Here is a 25,123-nt window from a genome sequence, read left to right as displayed (position 1 = left end):
GTTCACCGTAGCTTGCTTGTCCCAAATTGCAATTCCTGTGCTATTCCTAAATAAACTCATTTTTGCTTAAATAAAGTTGTTCTTTGCTCTATTTAAGGTTGACATCAACAAAACCATAGAGTCATATATGATAACCCAGTACCTTCAAATTGAGTACCTGTAGCCACACTCTAAAATGGGTTGTTTTAAGAAAATCCTTCTCTCTCTCCCTTATCCAAGGTCATACACCCTTTATCAAAGGAACTACACATATATTCCAAAGTTCCCTTCAGTTCTCTCTCTCTCTCTCTCTCTAAATATATATATATCTTCCTTCTTTTCATTCCATTTTATATATAAAATTTATATATAAAATGAAGTATATACATATGTATATGTATACATATGAAGTGTATGTCTATACATATCTATACATATACATATATAAAATGAAGTGAAAGGAAGTAAGGCGATATTTCCCTTGGTCATAAGTATAAAACCCATTTACACATGTATTACATGCAAATATTTTTATACTACCCAGATAAATTTTCATCATATGTCAATACATTTCCCTTCTAAGTCCTATGTAGTTTAGCCATACAAATATAATTCAAATAATTTGAAAATGTTCTTATGCATACTAAAAATAGAACTGATATTTTCCAGATTAAATTTTTTTTTAAGGAGGTACAAAATAAAATTGTGAAAGTTGACCTAATTAAACTGCAACTAAAATAGAATTCTCAATGACATGTGAGGTCTTCCTTCTCCTGTATTATTTAACAGAATCATTGTTTAGTGATAATAGCAGTTAGGTATAAAGCATATTTGGACTACCATTTGGAAAAAGTTTACTGACACTAAATACCAATGTGTACAATATATCATTAGATATTTTTCATCTTATACATCTTATATTTTTCATCACATTATTTGCTGTGTCCAATGCACAGTGCATGGCTCAAATCAGCTCTTTTAAAGAGTCAATTAATCAGTATTTATTAAACGTAAGACCTGTGTGTTGGAGAACCACATTTAAGCCACTTGGAGATTTTAGAGAATAGTGAGACTATAACACACTGATTATTATTATTTTCTTTCTATCTAAATAAAGCATACTGAAAATATGCAGCCTGGCTTAAAAAAATCATTTCTATAAAGTTAGTGTTTTGGTGAGTAAGTCAAAGGGAATGCACCTTATATAATAGGAATATTAAGGACTACATTAGGAAGAAAATATGATTACATTGGACATCTCAAGTTCAAAATTTTAGACGAGCTGTTCTTTGAGATACTAAAAAGAAATCAAATAATTTCCATATTACATTAGAATGTATGTGAGAGAGTATTGATGTTTGGGTTTTAAAAAAAAAACAAACTTGGAACCGTACATCCCAAAATGTAAAGAATGCTTGTCCTTATACCTAATAAGCAATTTTTAAATAGAGCTGTAATCCTGTAATAAATGGCCATTTGTCTGCCCTAAAGCTTAAAGTTTAAAGGCTGAAGGTTAATACCTTTGAGCTTAGTAGAATAATAAAGTAGAAACACTCAAGATATTTCCAGTCTACCAAACTGTGAGTTGATACTAAATTGCCTGCAAAAGCTGGACTATAAAAACAATTTTTGCGAGTATTACGTCCAATTATTAAATCATCAGTATTCTGCAGCAATACTTTCCAATGGTAGGAGAAAAATTTTAAAAATGAATCAAGTACATAAAAGTTCCTGTTTTTTATTCTAATGATTGTGCATAGGTACTAGGACATCACAACATTTGGAAACTAATAAATATATAGACATAAATTCAGTAGACAGATTTTAAAGTCCAAAACATGTTTTTATTAACTGATCTTAAAAAAAGAAAAAAAGCAATGGTCATTTCTGAACAACTGTACGTTTTTCTTAACCAGGACCTAATTATATGCATGCCTTTAGGGTCTCTTCAATAATTACATGGCTAGTAAACTATTGTTTATCCTCATGCATATATAAAGAAGATACCAAGTTGTTCCTATGGGAACATTTCAGGGTATTATTGAATGCATTTTTTGTTGTTTTTTTCTTTTCTTTGATTTTTTTGCAGTTTACACTTACAAAGTACTTTAATAATCTCACATTGTTGGGAACCCCGGTGTACTTTTGAGGTAAGTCTCTTGCTTTTTCATTTTACACAGTGCCATTTAAGTAGGAATAAAAAAAAAGTCATTGTTTCTCACGTATACACTTATGAATGCATATGATAAGATGTATGTATGTGTGTGTATATAATTTAATAATTTTATATTATTCTTATTAGAATTTTATTTTATGATCACTGCTTTGTCAAAGATATGTAGAATTAAAAAATGAGAAGCTGACAACACTGATAGCTAATATTTATTACATTTCATAAGTATATAATACATTTACATGCCTTATACTCATATGATACCTCATATCAACTCTTTAAGGTGGGTATATATTTTTTTCCCATTTTACGGGTAAGGATATTGAGGCACAAAGAGAGAAAGTTTCCCAAGAAGGTAATCAAGTGAAAGAGCCAAGATTTGAATCATGAAAATGCATCTCTAGAGTCTGGTTTTTTAAACACTGGGTTAACTCCCTACAGAGTTAGTTTGGCGACTAATTATCATCTTCACCTGTGAAAGTCACTGAGCCTCCGGTTCCTTCTAAGAAAATTTAGGAGTGTTGCAACTTTAAGTGCACAACACAAACATTCTGTCAAGATGTATAGTAGTTGTATGGTCAGGCCACTCAAGACGGCTGTTCTCTTGCTCTCTGTACATCCCCTGCTCGATGAGTCCCTGCTTCTTCTACACCCTGCTCACATGAACATACTTACCCTCTGCCACTTAGGCCAGAATGGCTCCACCTGCTAGTTTATTAAAGGGAAAGGTATGCACTCCTGATGGTTATTAACCTGAGGGGCTGCGAGCAACGTGCCCCAGGGCTTGTTTCCCTAGTAGCTGATGAGCCAAGCTGATATCAGTTCCCCTCTAAACCTTAGCCTCATTCTCCCCAAGTAGTGAAGACTGCTGCTGTGTCCTGCTCCCTGTCTGCTGCACACAGTGGGGTGTCTCTCCAGGACCTTGCTTAAGAGGTAAGCTCCCACATCTACTAAACCACTGATGTCTGCCATTGTCCGTGGGCTCTTTCTTTTTTTTTGTTTGTTTTTTGTTTTTTTGCGGTACGCGGGCTTCTCAGTGTTGTGGCCTCTCCTGTTGCGGAGCACAGGCTCCGAACGCGCAGGCTCAGCGGCCATGGCTCACGGGCCGAGCCGCTCCGCAGCATGTGGGATCTTCCCGGACCGGGGCACAAACCCGTGTCCCCTGCATTGGCAGGCGGACTCTCAAACACTGCGCCACCAGGGAAGCCCCGTGGGCTCTTTCTTCAGTCTTGAGGCTGGACAACTACAAGGCTTTCAGCCCCGTGGGGTGTAGCGCAACAACTGTTGAGCCAGCTAGGAGGCCGAGGAAACTCCTGTGAGTGCTGAGATGTGGGGAAGTGAGGACGGGAACGGAAAGCTCTGGGTGGAATCGCCGTACACTAACATGTGGGACCGACCCAGTGGCAGCTGTCTACCATGATAGATGACTTTCTCTTGCTGTTACACTAATGATATCCTGTTCACCTCAGAGTCTCTTTCCCAGTTTAAAAGTAGCAGCCCTGTAATCGTGGCTTATCTGATTGCATGGGGGTGACTGGTGAATACAAAATGCCAGGACCTGGATTATCTACAAAATACAAATATACCCCCAGACCCATCACCCCTAAACGATTACAGACACAGGCTTTAGGGATATTAACTCGGGCAGGCCTGCGAATTGGACGTGGCCAGTTACCGGGAAGGGTTTGATGGGGGACTGTGGCAACAGCAAAATGATGAAAGAGTACCCTGGGGCTGCTGGTCTCAGCTATGGAAGGGGGCAGAGCAGCCATAAGGGAACACAGCTATGCAGTCTACAGTGCTTTACAACAGTGCCTTACAGAAGAAAGTCACCGTTATATTAACTGTCTGTTGTTACACTGCCGCTCCAGTATTTGTCACCTGCTGTGGGGACTGAGGGTGGACAGGCAGTTCGGTCCTAGAGGCCAGGGCCGAAAACCTCAGGTAGGGGTGGTGTTATCTCAGAATGCTATTACTGCTCGTAATTTGCTTAATGGTCATGACCTTCCCTGTACTGTGCCTTTAAACAGCTCACATTTCCTCTCTAGTCTGAGCAGAAGGAATCTGTTCGTGGACTGGGTGACAGCAGTAGCCTCACTGTGAAATGAATTTTTCTGCTGGGTTTACAGCCAGTTGCCTTTGTTGTCCTCTTTTGGACTTCCATGAAAAACTGACTTAATAAGCACCTGGCTCCAGAGTTTGCCCACCTCTTGGAGTCTTGATACTTTTTAGCTGCTGTTTGTATTGCATTTGTGGTATTTGGTTGCAGTCCACCCCTACATACCTGAGCGCAGGGATATGGAGGAAGAGGGGCAGCCCAAGAGATAAGGGTCGTGCAGGGTCTGTTGGGGTGGAGTGTCTGGTCAGGTCACTCAAGATGGCTGTTGTCTTGCTCTCTGTACATCCCCTGCCCGACCAGCCCCTGCTTCCCCTACACCCTGCTCACAGGAATGTGCTTGCCCTCTGCCCCTTAGGCCAGAATGGTTCCACCTGCTAGTTTATTAAAGGGAAATATCTGCCCTTGTGATACTCATTAACCTGAGGGGCTGCGAGCAACGTGCCCCAGGGGCTTGTTTCCTTGGTAGCTGATGAGCCAAGCTGATATCAGTTCCCCTCTAAACCTTAACCTCCTTCTCCCCGGGTAGTGAAGACTGCTGCGTCCTGTAATCTGTCCGCCCCACACAGTGGGGTATCTCTCCAGGACCTTACTTCAGAGGTAATTTCCCCCATCTACTAAACCACTGATGTCTGCCGTTGTCCGTGGGCTCTTTCTTCAGTCTTGAGGCTGGGCAACTACAAGGCTTGCAGGGCTGTGGGGTGCAGCCCCACAGTAGTGGTCTTAGTAGTAGGAATAGTGGTGCTAATAAGTTTCCATTTACTTATCACCCACTGTGTACCAGAAACACTGGACACTGCAGGTGTACCTTGTTTTATTGCACTTTGCTTTATCGTGCTTCACGGAGAGTGCATTTTTACAAATTGAAGACTTGTGTCTACCCTGCACGGTCAGATTGTTAGCATTTTTAGCAATAAAGCATGTTTTTTTTGTTTTATTTTTTTGCGGTACGCGGGCCTCTCACTGTTGCGGCCTCTTCCGTTGCGGAGCACAGGCTCCGGACGCGCAGGCTCAGCGGCCATGGCTCACAGACCTAGCCGCTCCGCGGCATGTGGGATCTTCCCAGACCGGGGCACGAACCCGTGTCCCCTGTATCGGCAGGCGGACTCTCAACCACTGCGCCACCAGGGAAGCCCAAGCATGTTTTAATTAAGGTACATATGTTGTTTTTTAGACAAAATGCTATTGCACACTTTAGTAGACTACAGTATAATATAAACATTTATATACCCTGTGAAACCAAAAATCGTGTGACTCACTTTATTGCAAAACCAATTTATTGCAATGGTCTAGAACCGAATATCTTTGAGATATGTCTGTAGTTCCTCTAATCCTCATAATAATCCTCTAAGGCAAATATCATATCTGATTGGTTAATTGGTAAAATTAAGTATCAGAAAGATGAAGTAACTTTCCCAAGATCATTCAACCAGGAAATAGAATACCTGGGATTAATATCCTATTGTATCTGACTGAATTTTCTTTTTTCTTCTAGTTCAAACAATTAAGATCTAGTTCCTTAGCAAGTTTAATGTTGATAAAACCACTTTGTTTATAATCACTGAACTGTGTATTAGATCTGTGGGACTTATTTATCTGCAAGCTGTAAGCATGTATCCTGTAACAGCATCTTCCACATTCTCCACCCCACCTCCCCGCCCTCAGCTCCTGGTAACCACCATTCCACTGTTTTATAAACTGAGGTTTGTTTTTTTTTAGCTTCCACATGTGAGGTATCATACAGTATTTGTCTTTCTCTCTCTGACTTATATCACTCAGCATAATGTCCTCAAGGTCCACCCATGTTGCTGCAAATGGCAGAATGTCCTTTTTTCTCATGGCTGAATAGTGTTCGGTTGTGTATATAGCATGTTTTTATCCACTCACCCGTTGATAGACACTTAGGTTGTCTCCACATCTAACTATTGTGAATAATGCTGCAATCAACATGGGAGTGCCTGTATCGAAATTGGTTTTAATTTCCTTTGGGTACATATATTCAGAAATAAGATTGCTGGGAAATACAGTAGTCCTGTTTTAATTTTTTGGGGAACCTCCATACTGTTCTCCATAGTGGCTAAACCACTGTAAATTCCCACCAACAGTGTACAAAGATTTCCTTTACTCACATCCTTGCCAACACTTGTTATCGCTTGTCTTTTTGATAACAATTATTAAATGTCTAAGATGATATCTTATTGTGGCTTTTATTTGCATTTCCCTGGTTAGTGATGTTGAGCACCTGCTGGCCATTTAGACGTCTTCTTTAGAAAATTGTCTCTTCAGTTCCTTTGCCCATTATTTTTCTAGTCAGTTTTTTTTTAATGAAGTTGTATGCATTCTTCATAAATTTTGTACATTAACACCTTATCTGACACATTATTTGCAACTATCTTCTCCCATTCGGTTGGTTGCCTTTTCTGTGGATTGCCTTTTCATTTCGCTGATTATTTCTTGTGCTCTGCAGAAGCTTTTAAGTTAGTAGTCCTGCTTGTATTTTTCTCTTGTTTGTGCCATTGATGTCATTTCCAAAAAAATCATTGCTAAGGTCAATATTGAGCTTCTCCCCTATGTTTTCTTCTACGAGTTTTATAGTTTCAGGACTTATGTTTAAGTCTTTGATCATTTCAGGTTAATTTTTGCAAATAGCAGAAGATAGGGGTCAAATTTCATCTTTCTGCCTGTGGTTATCTAGTTCTTCTAGCACCATTAGTTGAAGAGACTATCCTTTCCCATTGGATGTTCTTGGCTATGTTACCAAATGTTAGTTGACTGTATATGCAAGGGTTTAATTCTGGGCTCTCTATTAAGTTCCATTGATCTATGTGTCTTTTTATGTCAGTACCATAACTACTATAGTTTTGCAGTGTAGTTTGAAATCACAAACAGAGATTTGATGCCTCTGGTTTGTTCTTAGGATTCCTTTAGCTATTTGGGGTCTGCTGTGGTTTCACACATTTCATGATTTTTTTTCCTATATCTGTGAAAAATGCTAAGAAATTTTGATACGGATTGCATTGTATCTACACATTTGATATGGATAGCTTAAATAGCATTGACATTTTAACAATATTAACTTTTCTCAGCCATAAATATGGGAAGTCCTTCCATTTATTTGTCTTTTTAAAATTTTCTTTCAACGAAGTCTTGTAAGTTTTCATAGCACAGATTTTTCACTTCTTTCGTTAAACTTATTCCTAGGTGTTTCATTGGTTTTGATGCTATTGTGACATAGTTTTCTTTCTTTAATTTTAATTTTTTTAAAAATTTATTTTTGGCTGTGTTGGGTCTTCGTTGCTGCATGCGGGCTTTCTCTTGTTGTGGCGAGCGCGGTCTACTCTTCGTTGTGGTGTGCAGGCTTCTCATGGTGGCTTCTCTTGATGTGGAGCATGGGCTCTAGGCATGTGGGCTTCAGTAGTTGTGGCCCACGGGCTCTAGAGCACAGGCTTAGTAATTGTGGCACACGAGCTTAGTTGATCTGCAGCATGTGGGATCTTCCCAGACCAGGTATTGAACCTGTGTCCCCTGCGTTGGCAGGCAGATTCTTATCCACTGCACCACCAGGGAAGCCCAGTTTTCTTTCTTTTTCAGATATTTCATTGTACATAAAATGCAACTGATTACTGCATTTTGTATCCTGCAACTTTACTGAATTCATTGAGATCTAAAAGTTTTTTAGTTGAGTCTTTGGGATTTTTAATAAGATCATGTAATCTGCAAAGAACAGTTTTACTACTTCCTTTCTTAAATGACTTTTGTCTTGACTGATGGCTCTAGCTAGAACTTCCAGTACTATGTTGAATAAAAGTGATGAGAGTGGGCACATTTATTCCTGATTTTAGAGAAAGTTTCCAATTTTTCTCTGAGCATGTTAACTGTGGGTTTGTCATATATAGATTTTATGATGTTGAGATATGTTCCTCCTATATCCAAGCTATAGAGGTTTTTTTAATCATGAAACAATGTTGTATTTTGTCAAACACTTTTTCTGTATCTATTGATCACTCATTCTTTTAATGTGGTATATCATTATACCACATATATCATATATTCTTCATATGTTGGAACATCCTTTTATCCCAGAGATAAATCCCAATTGGTCACGGTGTATAATCCTCTCAATTAGTTCTTGAATTTGATTTGCCAGTATTTTGAGAATTTTTTTAAACATCTTTATTGGAGTATAATTGCTTTACAATGTTGTGTTAGTTTCTGCTGTATAACAAAGTGAATCAGCTATATGTATACATATATCCCCATATCCCTTCCTTCTTGCATCTCCCTCCCACCCTCCCTATCCCACCCCTTCAGGTGGTCACAAAGCACAGAGCTGATCTCCCTGTGCTATGTGGTTGCTTCCCACTAGCTATCTGTTTTACATTTGGTAGTGTATATATGTCAATGTCACTCTCGCGCTTCGTTCCAGCTTACCCTTCCCCCTCCCTGTGTCCTCAAGTCCATTCTCTACGTCTGTGTCTTTATTTCTGTCCTGCCCCTAGGTTCTTCAGAACCCTTTTTAAAAAAAATTTTTTTTTAGATTCCGTATTTATGTGTTAGCATATGGTATTTGTTTTTCAATATTTTGAGAATTTTTGCATCTATGTTCGTCAGGGATATTGGTCCATAATTTTCTTGTGTTCTTATCTGGCTTTGGTATTAGTGCAATCCTGGTGTCATTGAGTTTGGAAGTATTCATTCCTCAGTATTCTGGAAGAGTTTGAGAAGGATTGGTGTTAAATCTTAAAAGTTTGGTTAGAATTCTCCAGTGAAGCCATCTGGTCCTGTAGTTTTCTGTTTTAAAAGGTTTTCATTATTGGTTAGTTCAGACTTTCTATTTCTTCCTGATTCAGTCCTGGTAGATTACATGGTTCTAGGGAACTATTGATTTCCTCTAGTTACCCAATTTGTTGGCATGTAATTGTTCATAGGAGTCTCTCATGAACCTTTTTATTCTGTATTGTCAGTTGTAATGTCTTTTTCATTTCTGATATTCAAATCTTTTTCTTAGTGTCAATTTTATTTTTTTAAAAAAGCTTTATTTTCCTGGTCTTTATATCAGTAATTTCTACTCTGAGCTTCTTTCCTTCCTTCTGCTAACTTTGAGTTTAATTTGTTCTTTTTCTAGTTCCTTGGCATAAGATTAGGTTGGTTATCTTTCTAACTTAATATATTTATCACTGTTAACTTCCCTCTCTGTACTGCTTTTGCAGTGGCTCCCAGATTTTGGTATTCATGTTTCCACTTTATTTTCTTCTAGATACTTTTATTTCTTTCGATTTCTTCTTTGACCCACTGGTTGTTCAGGAGTGTGTTTTGCGTCTACATGTAGATTTTCTAGCTTTCTTTATGTTTTCTGGTTTCATGCCATTGTGGTTGAAATAGATAATTGGTAGGATATCAGTCCTTTTAAATTTGAGACCTATTTTGTGTCCTGCTACGTGATCTATGCTTGAATATTCCATGTTCACTCAAATGTCTATTCTGCTGCTGTTGGAAGGAGTATTCTAAAGATGTTTATTGGGTCCATCTGGTCTAATGTATGGTTCAAGTCCATCGTTTCTTTTTTATTTTTCTGTCTGGGTAATCTATCCATTATTGAAAGGATAGTCCCCTATTGCATTCTTGCCTATTTCTCTCATATCTGTTAGTATTTGCTTCATATATTTAGGTGTTCCAATGTTGGGTGCATATGTATTTACGATTGTTAAATCGTGAAGAATTGATCCCATATCATTATAATGACCTTCCTTATCCCTTGTTGCTGCTTTTGGCATAGTCTATTTTGTCTGATAAGCACAGCTACCCTTGCTTGCTTTGGTTTTCACTTGTATGGAATATCTTTTTCCATCCCTTCCACTTAAAGTCTTTGTGCATACTTAAATCTAAAATGGGTCTCTTATAGGCAGCATATTTTTGGGTCTTGTTTTTTATCCATCCAGGTACTCTGTGCCTTTTGATTGAATTCAGTTGCTTTCTGGTTCTGTATTTCCATCCTTTTATTCCTGTTTCTGCCTACCTTTGGAGATGAGTTATTTCCTGTGGTGGTATGCTGTTTCCCTTTGTCTTTTGTGGATTTACTCTAGGTTTTTCTTTTCGTGTGTGTGGTTACCATGGGGTTTCTATAAGACATCTTAGAGATAAAGCAGTCTGTTTTAGGAGATAGCAACTTATAATTTCTTCCCCTATAAAGGCTTCAGCCTTTTACTCCTTCCTTTTTTTATTACTGATGTCACAATTTACCTCTTTGTTTACTAACAATTTATAGTAGCTATAGTTTTTCCTACTCTTTTTTTTCTTTTAACCTTTTACCTTTAACCTTTATGCTCCTTCAGTGGTTAATGCACTATCTTAATTTAGAGTTAAATTTTTCTAAGCCTGACAGCATACCTTTATCAATGTTTTGTTTTCATGTTGCTGATTAGCATCTTTTCAACTTTGGCATTTCTTGCAAGGAAGGTCTAATGTTGACCTCCTTCAACTTTTGTTTGTCTGTAAAGACTTTATTTGTCCTTCATATCTGAAGGATAGCTCTGCTTAGTAAAATATCCTTGACTGGCAATTTTTCTTTTGACACTTTGAGTATGTCATTCCACTCTCTCCTAGCCTGTAGGGTTTGTGCTGAGAAATCCACTGATAGACTAAAAGGGTTACTTTGTAGGTTATATCTTTCCCCCCACCCCATTGTTTTTTGTTTTGTTTTGTTTTGACCATTTCATTATAATGTGTCTTGGAGGTCTTTTAGCATTGAGATAATAGGGTGTTCTATTAGTTTCATGGACTTCTATGTCCAAGTCTTTCTGTAGGTTTGGGAAGTTCTCAGCTATTTCTTTAAATAAACTGCCCCATCCTTTATGCTTTTAAAGTATCAGTTCTGATACTTGTTTGTTCTGCTGGATTTCAATAGCTCTCGTGGGCTTTGTTGACTCTTTTAAAGTCTTAATTCCCTTTTATCTTCTGTGTTCAGAATTCCTATCCTCCAGGTCATTTATCCTTTCTTCCGACTGGTCTGCCCTGATACTGATATCTTATTGCATTCTTCACCATATTCATTGAATTTGTCAGTGCCAGAATTTGTTTGGTTCTTTTTTTAACTTTTTAGTCTCTGTGGTAAAGAAGTCAATTTGTTCAATATAGCTTTGTTGCTTATTTTATATATAGTAGTTTGTGTCTCTTAATCCCATATCCTTACCTTGCCCCTCTCCACTTCCCTCTCCCCATTGGTAACCACTAGTTTTTTCTCTGTCTGTGAGTCTGTTTCTGTTATATACATCCATTTGTTTTTTAGATTCCACATATAAGTGACAATGTAGAGTATCTATTTTTCTGTCAGGCTTCTTTCACTAAACACAATACTCTGTCCATCCACATTGTTGCAAATGGCAGACTTTCATTCTTTATGGCTGAGTAAAATTCCATTGTTTATATACCACATCTTTATCCATTCCTTTACCCATTTATCCATTAATGGTCACTTAGGTTGTTTCCCTACCTTGGCTATTGTAAATAAACTATGAACATTGGGGTACATGTATATTGGGGTGCATATATCTTTCCACATTAGTGTTTTTCAGATATATACTCAGGAGTGGAAGTGATGAATCATATGGCAGCTTTATTTTTAGTTTTTTTGAGGAAACTCCATACTATTTTCTACAGTGGCTGTACTAAATCTTTGTAGTGTTTTTGTCTGGTTTTGATACCAGAGTAATGGTGGGCCTCATAGGATGAATTTGAGAGTATCCATCCCCTTCAGTTTTTTAGATTGGTTTAAGAAGGACAGGTGTCAGCTCTTCACATGTTTGGTAGGATTTTCCTGTGAAGCCATCTGGTCTTGGACTTTTGTTTGCTGGGTTTTTTAATTACAAAATCAATTTTACTACTAGTGATCAGTCTGTTCAGATAGTCTATTTCTTCTTGATTCAGTTTCATAAGGTTGTATGCTTTTAGAAATTTGTCCATTTTCTTCTAGGTTTTCCAATTTGTTGGCATATAACTGTTCATAGAATTTTTTTTTTTTTTTTTTTTTTTTGTGTATCTCTGAGGTATCCATGGTGGTTACTGCTCTTTAATTTCCTATTTTGTTTATTTGGGTCCTCTCTCTTTTTTTTTTTTTGCGGTACGTGGGCCTCTCACTGTTATGGCCTCTCCCGTTGCGGAGCACAGGCTCCGGATGCACAGGCTCAGCAGCCATGGCTCACGGGCCCAGCTGCTCCGCGGCATGTGGGATCTTCCCAGACCGGGACACGAACCTGTGTCCCCTGCATAGGCAGGCGGACTCTCAACCACTGCGCCACCAGGGAAGCCCGGGTCCTCTCTCTTTTTGATGAACCTGACTAAAGGTTTATCAATTCTGTTTATCTTTTCAAAAAAAAAAAAAAAACTCGTTTTCAACTTTATTTGTTTATTTATATTTTTGGTCTCCTTTATCTCTTTATTTCCTCTGTTTTGTTGACTTTGAGTTTTGTGGTTTTCTAATTCCATCCACATCCCTACAAATGACCCAATTTCGTTCCTTTTTATGGCTGAGTAATATTCCATTGTATATATGTACCACATCTTCTTTATCCAGTCATCTGTTTATGGGCATTTAGGTTGCTTCCAAGACCTGACTATTGTAAATAGTGCTGCAATGAACATTGGGGTGCACGTGTATTTTTGAATTATGGTTTTCTCTGGGTATATGCTAAGTAGTGGGTTTGCTGGGTCATACAGTAATTCTATTTTTAGTTTTTTAAGGAACCTCCATACTGTTCTCCATAGTGGTTGTACCAATTTACATTCCCACCAACAATGTAGGAGGGTTCCCTTTTCTCCACACCCTCACCAGCATTTACTGTTTGTAGATTTTTTGATGATGGCCATTCTGACCTGTGTGAGGTGATACCTCATTGCAGTTTTGATTTGCATTTCTCTAATAATTAGTGATGTTGAGCATCTTTTCATGTGCTTTTTAGCCATCTGTATGTCTTCTTTGGAGAAATGTCTATTTAGATCTTCCACCCATTTTTTGATTGGGTTGTTTGCTTGTTTTTCATTGATCTGCATGAGCTGTTTGTATGTTTTGGAAATTAATCCCTTGTCGGTTGTTTCATTTGCAAATATTTTCTCCCATTCTGTGGGTTGCCTTTTCGTTTTGTTTTATGGTTTCCTTTGCTGTGCAAAAGCTTTTAAGTTTAATTAGGTCCCACTTGTTTATTTTTGTTTTTATTTTCATTACTCTAGGAGGTGGGTCAGAAAAGATCTTGCTGCGATTTTTGTCAGAGAGTGTTCTATGTTTTCCTCTAAGAGTTTTATAGTATCCAGCCTTACATTTAGGTCTTTAATCCATTTTTTTTTTTTTTTTTTTTTTTTTTTAAGCAGCATGTTAGTCTCTATGTCTTTGTGTTTTGTTGCTGTTTCCTTCCTATAAATGATTCCTAGTCTCATACTGTAGTGGTGAACACTAGGATGGTCACAGGAAGCCAGCCAGCCACCGGCACATTCTCAAACCACTCCTTTTTGCCCTGCCTCAAAAGCAAGCAAGCATTTTTGTGTGCCTCATGAGCAGAGTCCAGGTTTCCCACAGCCTTCTTATTAGGCCTACTGGCCCTCCAACCAGCCAAAGGCAGGGGTGGAGCAGGGTCATCTTCCCTTTGTCGGATCTCAGGTCTGGGGCACCCAATATGTGTCTCAAACTGCTCACTCCCCAGGGAAGACCTCCACCCATGTAATCTCCCTTTTCCTCTGAGTCTTCTTCCGGGGGCACAGTTCCCAACCTGATCACTTCTACTATTCCCTTCCTACCTGATTCCATGTGGATCTTTGTTACAAGCCTGGTTGTAGAAGTCTTTCTATCCATTTCCAGTTAGCTTTTAGTGAGAATTGTTCCACAGGTAGATGTATTTTTGACGGGTTTTGGGGGGAGTTGAATTTTGTGTCTTCCTCCTCCCTCATCTCAATTGGAGTCTCTCTCTCTTTTTTTTTTTTTTTTTTGGCTGTGCTGTGTGGCTTGCAGTATCTTAGTTCCAGGGCCAGGGACTGAACCCAGGCCACTGCAGTGAAAGTGCTGAGTCTTAACCGCTGGACTGCCAGCGAGTTCCCCAGTTTCTCATTGTTGATTTCATAGAATCATCTTTCTGAGTTTTCTTGTAACTCATGGAGTTTCTTTATAACAGCTATTTAGAATAATGTCTTTTTGTGATGCCATACTACGTTGGGTTTTCATATTGCTTATAGTTTACATGTTTCTGCTTATACATTTGAAATAGGTGACACTTCCTTAACTCTTTGTCCATTTTCTTTGGGAGATAAAGTGTCATATTACATACTGCTATTATCTGAGGATTTTGTTTGTTTGTTTAATTTTTGTCATTGTAAAAGTGTATCTGCTCCACGCTTCTTGTTACCTCTTGCAGGTGAATATATAAGCTTTTATATTTATATTTCTCACCTGGCTGGCTATTGGAAGCTTTTCTTTTGTTCTCCAGATGGTGAAGCTGTAGTTCAAGTTTTAGTTTATCCCTTGCCCACCAACTGTGGTCTGTTTTCTTAGGACTTTCCCTATTTTCTTGGGCTCATTCTCTTGGGCACACAAGCATGCACTGGAAGTCAACAAGAGAGTGGGGGTAGGGAAGTATGGGTTTAGTACTCAGTGCATTGGGGAGTTCCATGGACCAGAAGGGAGATCTCTGGTGGTGTTACCCCCAGAGGAACATGGGTGGACTTTCTGCTGAGCACAGCCCCTCCAACACCGTTTGAAATTCTCATCTGCCTCTTTTCCAATATCTCCCTCCCTCCAGCTGTAGAGCTCCCACCTTAGTATTCTGGGTGCTGCTGCGGAAAATTTCCTTTTGTGATGCCGTACTACATTGAGTTTTCATATTGCTTATAGTTACATAATTCTGCTTATACATTTCCCCCCAAATTGGGTTTCTCCTATCCAACTGGGGTATCTGGGTTGTCACTCACTACTCTTTTTCCCCCTGTGGAAGAGGTTGCCTAAGCTGGATAAATCAGCCCCATTCAGTGCTCCCTCAAGGAAAGGGCAGTGCTGGGACTGTTTTACTGCCTCTGTTTTGACCAAATACATATTTTTCTTTTCTTAAATGGTGTATTTGGAGTCTCCCTTTGGGAAGGCTGGACCTCTGCAGGTTCTCACTCATGGGTGAGTGCCTTCCTGGGACAACACCAGCCCAATTTTTTGCCCAAAAATGGCAAGAGGAGTAGAGGCAGTTTCATTGGCTCCACTGGTTCTGCAGCCCATACAGATAGTTGTTTGTATCTTACTGGCTGCACAGGTGAGCAAGATTCTTCCTTAGTAAAGTGCTAGGTCTAAAAACACCCACAAAAGTGCCTTTGTTTGTATATGGATATCTAATTCACTGATTAAAAAGGAAGATGGAAAGGAAGACCATCTCATGCCGCCATGTTGCTGATATCACTCCTGCCTTCATCTTTCATACAGCAATAGCCGTCTCTGTGGATCTCTCCTGGAAGTCTGGCATGGATGGTGATTTCTTTCTAAGTCTTTCCAGGCAGAGTTTCTTCATTCTTTTTGTTTTCATAACACTTTGTCCATATCTGTTATATTTTAATACCACACTGTAATTTGCTCTCTGATTCTTCTATCCAATCTGAGGGAAAGGACCATTTCTTAAATGATTTTGTTCACTGTTCCTAATGTAGTGCTCAAGTCAAAACAGAGGCGAAATAAGTGTTTATTGAACAAATTAATAAAGAATTCTAAGAGACATTAGGAAAATTATGTAACTTATGCTATCCCTCCACAGAAATACATTGCCTAGCCTATATTGCACTTCAGGAAAGAATAACTGTCTGTGATCAAAAATATCCATAGACTACCAGAACTCAACCAAAAGTGTTCAAGTATGTTTTTGAGGAATATTGTTCTTCTTGGGACCCAAGGTACAGTATAATAAGAGGATAGTTTTCTAAATAGCCTCTAAAATGTGAAGGATTATGTCAGCCATACAGCTTGATAACTGATTAGTACTTGAAGTATTGATTTGTAAATTTGTAAGTAAAACAGCAGGTGGAAACTGAGGTACCCTGTATATAGTGCATGTGAATTACTAGTTTTTGGATTATTTTTTGTTACTCACTTTTACTGCCTTTCTGCAGATCCCTCATAACCATTAAAACTATAGAAATGAATAGTGTGTACTTTATTGTGATTTTCAACAAATTTTACAAAATGTAGTTATAAATGACTGAAAATTAGATCTCAAATGTAATATTAGGGATGCCAAACATTCTAGTTTGCCATTCAGTTTTTCTATATTCCTGGCATAATTTTATATTAGTGGTCCCTTGTGCTCAAAAGTATTCCCATGTGGTGTATTTATACCAGCAGATTCAACAGTGTTTTATTTGACAGATATCCCTTTGGCAGATCCCTATAGCTAATTCATAGGACAGAACCTTAGAAGTTTATAACCAAGCTCTTCCATGCTATACAGAAAACTATTTTCATTTTGAGAGAGCTTCTGGCTTGCACTGGACCCTAGAAAAGGTATACATTTGACCACAGGTTATCAAATTCCTATGGGACATGAGTGGCCCATCATCTGCAAAGTGCTGTGTGACCCACCCAATAAGTTAGGTGTGCACAGAAGCTCTCTACCACCAAACAGAAGTGGTGATATGTAATATTGGGCTCAAGCAGGCTTTTAAGGCAGATATAAATTGCATGAGTACGTTGCTCATAACTATAGTCCCTATTCCTGCATTTCCTATTCTGTCTTAATCAGCATCTGTGGCCTCACATAGAGTCTCTTGTAACCAGTTGACTGAAGAATATTTTAAAACTGCCTGTTTTAGAGATAATTCTGTATGACATACTGGTACCATCTGAAAGTAGACAAGTACAACACTATAAAATCAGAAGTGGCTCTGACATAGTGGGGAAGGCAAACCCTGAAAGTGAGAACTTCAAGCATCATGTCTAGTTTTTCATCTTTCCTGAAAGGAGAGAGAGCCAAAGAACACATTTACACTGATTCATTGGGAACAGCTAATGGTTTGATTATATAGTCTGGACTTGAAATGAACACAGTTGGTGCATTTGTGATAAGGAAGTCTGAAGGTGTGTCAACCTCTTAAATTAGGTATGGAGTCTGAAGATAATTGTTGCATGTGGATGTTAATTGAAGAGTGACATCATCAGATAGGCAAGATGACCAATTTTGGGGACATGAGTCAGCCCATTTCCCCAGCTACTCTTTGCCTGAATAGTAGGACATCCCCTGGGGGTCCTCTTAGTACTCTCTTGTCCTGTGATCAAAGTTAATGGAAAACTACAATTATCTAACACAGGCAGAATTTCTAATGGCCCAGATTCTTTAGGGATGAAGTTTTTGGTTATTCTACCAGGAAAGGAGCCATGACCACGAGCAGTGCTTATTGCAAATAAGGGAGACAACAGAATGGGTAGGACAAGGAGGGAGTTATAAATAAGCTATGACCATGTGACTGGTTGTAGAAACGAGGATTGTAATAGCTATGAGTATTTCTTCCCTACTTTGGTAGGAATATATTTGAAAAAGGTTACTTTAAATTTTCCCTTTTCCCATTTCTCTACTAACGTGTTAATAATAGTTCATCTTTATATCTCTGTATTTAAGTTAAAGGGGGAAAGGGTGTCTGAGAAGAGGAATGAACACCTCTCAAAGGTGAATAAAGTGACCTAGGTGAGTTTATCTACTCTGGAGAAAGGTTTAGTGTACTTTACTAGAGGGATAGATGTGTCATGTTAGGCTTTTATTTGGAATATAAACATGATTTAAAAAGAAATGTACTGATGTCAGTTTGAGGAGTAGACTATATTGGATCTGAATATCAAAATAATGCTTTTTCCTGTTAAGGTTGGCAGTAAGAAAAACTTGGAAGCTAAAAATGAAACAGCAGCTAGCCAACCTGAAGGTTGGTGTAGGGTACATTCCTGCTGCCCCTCATGCATGCTGTTGACAACACATTGACTCGCCTTGTTAGTATGAGGGAGTTAGTTAGTATGAGTCAGACGTGCAACCTCTCCAGATCCCACTGTGTCTCCTCATTCAGCTTGAGTCCTGGGTGAATGTATGTGGAACACTGTGGCAAAGAGCATCTGTTGCTTCTGTAGGTCATTTGAATCGTTAAATGTGGTGACAGAGTGCATTCCCACTTTTGTCCTCATGGAATCTCAATTGTCCTTATGGGTACCGGTTTCTCCAAGTTCTCCTCTGCTTCATTTCCAGGTTTTCTTCCCAATGGAGAACCTAGATTACCTGTAGATTTTTCATGCCTAACACCAGATGCAGAGGTGACATTCTTTCACAGATTTCCTCACCAGAACCTACAGTTTGATAAAGTCTATTACCTATGAGAAATCTTACTCCATTCTGACTATTGTAGTTTGGCTTCCCATATCAAACTCCAATTGATACACTCAGTTTGTATATTAAAGGTCACTTTATATATAATCCACATCAGGTGATCACATGAAATTTGAAAAGGGCTTTAAACTCCTTGGGTTTGTGACTGAGAGTCAAATATCTGAGTACATATTTAGCCTCACTTTTTAACATATGATTGAAATACATCTATTACCTCAGGTGCAAATAATCTCTTTGTAATAGCAATATATAACACAAGTGTATAGATTTATATACTGTGATCCCCAGGTGCTATGAAATTATGAAGTATGGGAGTGATTAAGTTTTTCCTTTTGGAGAGTGTTCTCAAATGAATTTCTTGACGTATAGTTGATGTACAATATTACCTGTTACAGGTATACAATACAGTGATAATTTTTTAAAGGTTATACTCTTTTTATAGTTATTATAAAATATTGGCTATATTCCTTGTGTTGTACAACATATCCTTGTAGCTTATTTTATACCTAATAGTTTGCACTTCTTAGTCTCCTAAGCCTATAATGCCCACACCACCCTTCTTTCTCCCTACTGGTAACCACTAGTTCTCTATATGTGTGTCTGCTTCTTCATTATATTCACTATTTGGTTGTATTTTTTCAGATTATACATATAAGTGATATCATACAGTATTTGTCTCTCTGACTTATTTATTTATCATAATACCCTACAAGTCCATCCATATTGTTGAAAGTGGAAAAATTTCATTTTTTTGTGGCTTAGTATACCATACACATGCACACACACATATATATACACACACACCACATATTCTTTATCCATTCATCTGTTGATGGACACTTAGGTTGCTTCCATATCTTGGCAATTTTAAATAATGCTGCTATGAACATCGTGGTGCATGTATCTTTTCGAACTAGTATTTTTTTTTTGGATAATTCCCCAGGAATGGAATTGCTGGGTCATATGGTAGTTATATTTTTAGATTTTTGAAAAACCTCCATATTGTTTTCCACAGTGGCTGCACCGATTTACATTCCCACCAACAGTACATGAGGGTTCCCTTTTCTTCACATCCTCACCAACCCTTGTTATCTGTGTTCTTTCTGGTGATAGCCATTCTGAGAGGTATGAGGTGATACCTCATCATTTCCCTGATGATTGATGATGTTGAGCATCTTAACTGTGTGACTGTTGGCAATCTGTCTGGCTTCTTTAGAGAAATATCTATTCAGGTCTTCTGCACATTAAAAAAATTTTTTTGATGAGTTGTATGAGCTGTTTATATATGTTGGGTAATAACCCCCATCAGTCATATCATTTGCAATGATATGCAAATGATATCAACCTACTGATTAAGAAAATATTCAGTAGGTTGTCTGTTTGTCGATGCTTTCCTTTGCTGTGCAAAAGCTTGTAAGTTTAATTAGGTCCCTTTTTTTTTTTTTTTTTTTTGCTTTTGTTTCCTTTGCTCTAGGAAAAGTCTCCAAAAAATACTGCTGTGACTTATATCAAAGATTGTGCTGCCTATGTTTTCCTCTAGGAGTTTTATAGTATCCGACCTTAAATTTAGGTCTTTAATCCACTTTGAGTTTATGTCTGTATGTGGTGTTAGAGAATGTTCTAATTTCATTATTTTATGTGTAGCTGTCTGGTTTTCCCAGCACCACTGATTGAAGAGACTGTCTTGCCTCCATTGTATTTTTTTGGCTCCTTTGTCATAGATCATTTGACCATAAGTGTGTGGGTTTATTTCTAGAATCTCTACTCTGTTTTAGTGATCTATGTGTCTCTTTTTGTGCCAATACCATACTGCTTTAATTACTGTAGCTTTGTAGTATAGTCTGAAGTCAGGGAGTGTAATTCCTCCAGCTCTGTTCTTCTTTCTCAAGAATGTTTTGGGTATTGAGTGTCTTTTGTGTTTCCATACAAATTTTAAAATTATTCTGGTTCTGTGAAAAACGTCGTTGGTAATTTGATAGGGATTGCATTGAATCTGTAGATTACCTTGGGTAGTATGGTCACTTTTTTTTTTTTCAGTGCCAATAAGTCTTTATTCATTGTATTTTCCCAGAGAAAAGAAGGGAAAGGGAAAAGGGTCAGCATGTGTGTTACAAAATGATACCAAACAGGAAAGGAAGTACCTGGCATAGCAAAATCAACCATCAAATAAACACTCCCCAGATGGGGTCGCCAAAGCCCAAGGAGTCTCAGCCTCCTGCAGTTCAGGATGAGAGAAAGAACAAACAGGCACCTGCTTTCCTACCCTCCCTCCCTCCCCATAAATTCAAGATTTCACACAAAGCTTTGGTTTCTAGCAGTAAACACGGAGTTATATTCTTCCGTCTCCTATTGAAATAATCTTGTAGCCACTTTGACATAAGTTTCTTGCACATGCATAAAAGTCCTTGAGTGACTTGGATATACATTCATCTTTCCTTGGATATACATTCATCTTTCCTTTCTTGGTCTCCCAAGCCACTTTCTACATGGAAGTCCCCCTCGTTGTTTCTCTCTACCCTAGGATTAAAGACTAAAGTAGGTTTTAATCCATCCGAAGACAGCAGTTTGTCTGGCATGAATAGCCTCAAGGAATGGTCTTGATTCAGGAGATTGGGAACAAGAGAGGAGGGTTCTTAGCTTCTTCAGAATTTTTGCACAAATTATTTAAGAATTGCAGACACCCCACAAATTAAATGTATAGGTGTATGGTCTATTTTTTAAAGGGGGGAGAAGGGGGAAATACAGGAGGGGGTAGAAATCTAGTTTTTAGGACAGAAGATCTTGTTCAAAATAGAAAATAGGGGAAGAGGAACACAAAAGAAATATAGTTCAAGACCCTCACTTCAAGAAGAGGGGCCCCCATGCTTATCTTTTGGAGTTTTTTTGCCTGGTGCAGAACACTTTGTCAAAGATTCTTTGCCTATTTTTCTCAATATAAAAAAGTTTATAAACAGTAAAACCCCAAAAGGACATGGAGAAGAGCAACACATCATATTTACACAAACTAGGCCACCTAGCAATCACCAAATCAATTACTTGTGAAATCCTACAAAGCCCAGACAAATACAATAATTAGAGCGGGGCAGCAATTGGGGGTGACAAGAAGCCAGGATCAGACACACATCACCAAGTGTGTTCTATTGCATTTGCTCCATTACAACACACTGAGGTAGGTTTGCAGTGATCTCACAGCCTGTGAAAACAAAACAAAACAAAACAAAAACCTTTTCTCCTTTAGCTACCATGACACTTATCACTGCTGCAGCAGGGCAGGACATTGACTTTGGGAACCACAAAGAAGCCACTGCTGATGATCTCTCTGGAAGCCAAGGAGGTAAAGCCCAGAATTGTTAAAAGTTAAGGATTTTGTCCTTGTTTCATATATCCATCCCTGGGCAGCTCACGATGGGTACAGAGGCATCATTCTTAAAACCTATTCTTACCGGCTCACATTTTTTACAAAAAACACCCACATACACCCTGTTGTGCATGGTAGGCCTAGCCCAATCCAGTGAAGGATGTGGTGTATAAAGTGAGTCCTGTGCCCTGGAATTGGAAGTCTGGAACCAGGAATCCTTTATCACACATACAGATGACCTTCACCTAACTTTGGCTTCCCCTCTCTGCACCTTTTTTTTTTTTTTCACTTTTTCAAAGTGGATTTTATTGCAGCCAAAACAGTGGAATTAACTATACATAATAAACTATTTTATATATATATATATATATATATATATATACACACACACACGTATACACACATATATATGTGTAATATACACACACATTTTAAGTTATTATAGGGAATAAAGTTTATTTTGGCACAGAGTGTTAAAATTAAAGTTGCATACATAAGTAGCATAACTCAGCATCCTTAATTTGGTATAAGTGTGACACATTTTCTTGCTTTCCTGTGTTCTGCTAAATCACCGTAACCTAAACTGCTTTATAAAATTGATACACTGAAATTTAATTTTACTGTTTTTGCTTATGCTCTGATTCCAAACAAAACTCTCCTAACTTCTCTGCACCACCTTTTCCTGTTCAGACCAATTTCCAATCTTTCAGTAGGAGACCAAGTCATGGGGCGACCCAGTTCAAATGTAGTCTCCCATGAAACACGGAAGAGGGATGGGTTTCAAGAGGACACTATGGCAGAAAAGCCACCTCTAATTGACAAAATTGAGGTAGCTCAATAGACTACACACTCCAAATAGTTGTTCTCTCTGGTGATACAGCAATGAAAGAAATTCCTGGAGCTGCTGCCAACTTATCCCTGAGATTGTTCACATACCTGAGAACACAGTTCAGGAATGAGGGCCTTAGATTAAAATATACAAAACCAGAATATTATGGGGGGAAAAAAGTTGAAATGCACAAGATATGTCATTCACCCACAGCTAGTGCAATTGGCATCCTGAAGAAAGTGGGAACCAAGGTAGAGTCATCCAAGGGAGCAAATAAATAAAATTGTATTGGCCCAAAATGGGGTGGGAGTGAGCTTAGAAGCAGCAGGTCTGCAGCCATTCCCTCAATCACCCTTTTTGCCCAGCATCACAACCCACTGCTTGGGACAGTTCTCAGCACCTTATCCCAAGAGGGGGTTATAAGGGGACAAGATGTGGAAAACCCTCCTTACTCCTGAGATATTCCATCCCACAAAATACAGTAGCTTATAGGTTGGGTCCATCAATCTGATCTCATACTTAATCTCTTCACTCTGCCGTGGGACATATTATTCCATATGCTTCTTTAAGAGTAAAACAACTTACCTATCCAGCCCACTTCCAAAGTTGGAGATTCTGGGGATGGAGCAGGTGGGGCAGGGGGACTCAGATAAAACATGCAGGGAAGGGTTCCCTCCAAAGCCTCATGTGCATTTGGATAGGGCATGATTGGAATCCCTTTTCCTTCCCCCGACCAAGAGGGAAGAGGGGGCAATGTTGTGGACCCCGGCCTGAGATACATGGGAGTGCCAGCTGCTCCCCACCCACCCTGTCCTCACTTTCTCCACTCTGATGATTGAAGCCTGCTTCTCAAAACTTCCTAATCACAAAAGGATAGCTCCCACCCACCGTGGCTCAATTTGGGGCCTCGGAGCATGGCAGGGCTATGGATCTCTTCTTCCTCCTCCCAAAAGGAGGCTCATAAATGGATGTTAAATTTTGTCAAAAGCTTTTTCTGCATCCATTGAGATGATCCTATGGTTATTCTTCAATATCACACTAACTTGCAGATGCTGAACCCTCCTTTATCCCTGGAACAAATCCCACTTGATCATGGTATATGACCCTTTTAATGTATTGTTGGATTCAGTTTTATATTTTGTTGAGGATTTTTGTATCTGTGTTCATCAGTGATACTGGCCTGTAATTTTCCTTTTTTTGTGTGCTATCAGGGCAATGCTGGCCCCATAGAATGCGTTCAGGAGTGTTCCTTCCTCTGTAATTCTTTAGAATAGTTTGAGAAGGATAGGTATAAACTCTTCTCTAAATGTTTGGGAGAATTTGCCTGTGAAGTCATCTGGTCCTGGACTTCTGTTTGTTGGAGTTTTTAAATTACTGATTCAATTTCATTACTGTAAATTGGTCTGTTGATATTTTCTGTTCCTGGTTCAGTCTTGGGAGATTATACATTTCTAAGAATTTGTCCATTTCTTTTAGGTTGTCCATTTTATTGTTTGCAGTAGTGTCTTATGATCCTTTGTATTTCTGTAGTGTTGGTTGTAACTTCTTTTTCATTTCTGATCTTATTGATTTGGGCCCTTTCCCTTCTTTTCTTGGTTAGTCTGACTAAAGTTTATCAATTTTGTTTATCTTTTCAAAGAACTAGCTTTTGGTTTCATTGATTTTTTTCTACTTAGTCTCTGTTTCACATTTCTGTTCTCATCTTTCATTTCTTTCCTTCTAACTTTGGGTTTTGTTTATTTCTCTAGTTCCTTTAGATATAAGGGTAGATTGTTTGAGGTTTTTCTTGTTTCCTGAGGTATGCTTGTATTGCCATAAACTTACCTCTTAGAACTGCTTTTGCTGCATCTCACAGGTTTTGGATCATTGTGTTTTTTGTTTTCATTTGTCTCTAGGTAATTTTTGATTTTCTCTGATTTCTTCAGTGATCCATTGGTTGTTTAGTAGCATACTGTTTAGCTTCCATGTATTTGTGTTTTTAACAATCTTTTTATTATAGTTGATTTCTAGTCTCATAGTATTGTGGTAGGAAAACATGCTTGATATGATTTCAATTTTCTTAAATTTACTGAGGTTTGTTTTATGGCCTAGCATGTGATCTACCCTGCAGAATGTCCCATGTGCACGTAAAGAATCTGTATTCCACTGTTTTCAGGTAGAATGCTCTCCATGTGTATCAATTAAGTCTATCTGGTCTAAAGTGTAATTTAAGGCCAGTGTTTCCTTATTGATTTTCTATCTGGATAATCTATTCATTGATGTAAGTGGGGTGTTAAAGTCTCCTATTATTGTGTTA

Source organism: Delphinapterus leucas, chromosome 16 (genome assembly GCF_059928025.1).
Source record: "Delphinapterus leucas isolate spDelLeu-1000000601 "Yukka" chromosome 16, BTC_Dleu_Yukka2, whole genome shotgun sequence".
In the NCBI taxonomy this organism is placed as follows: Eukaryota; Metazoa; Chordata; class Mammalia; order Artiodactyla; family Monodontidae; genus Delphinapterus; species Delphinapterus leucas.
The sequence above is the reverse complement of the archived record's forward strand: the minus strand, read 5'-3'. Positions refer to the sequence as shown.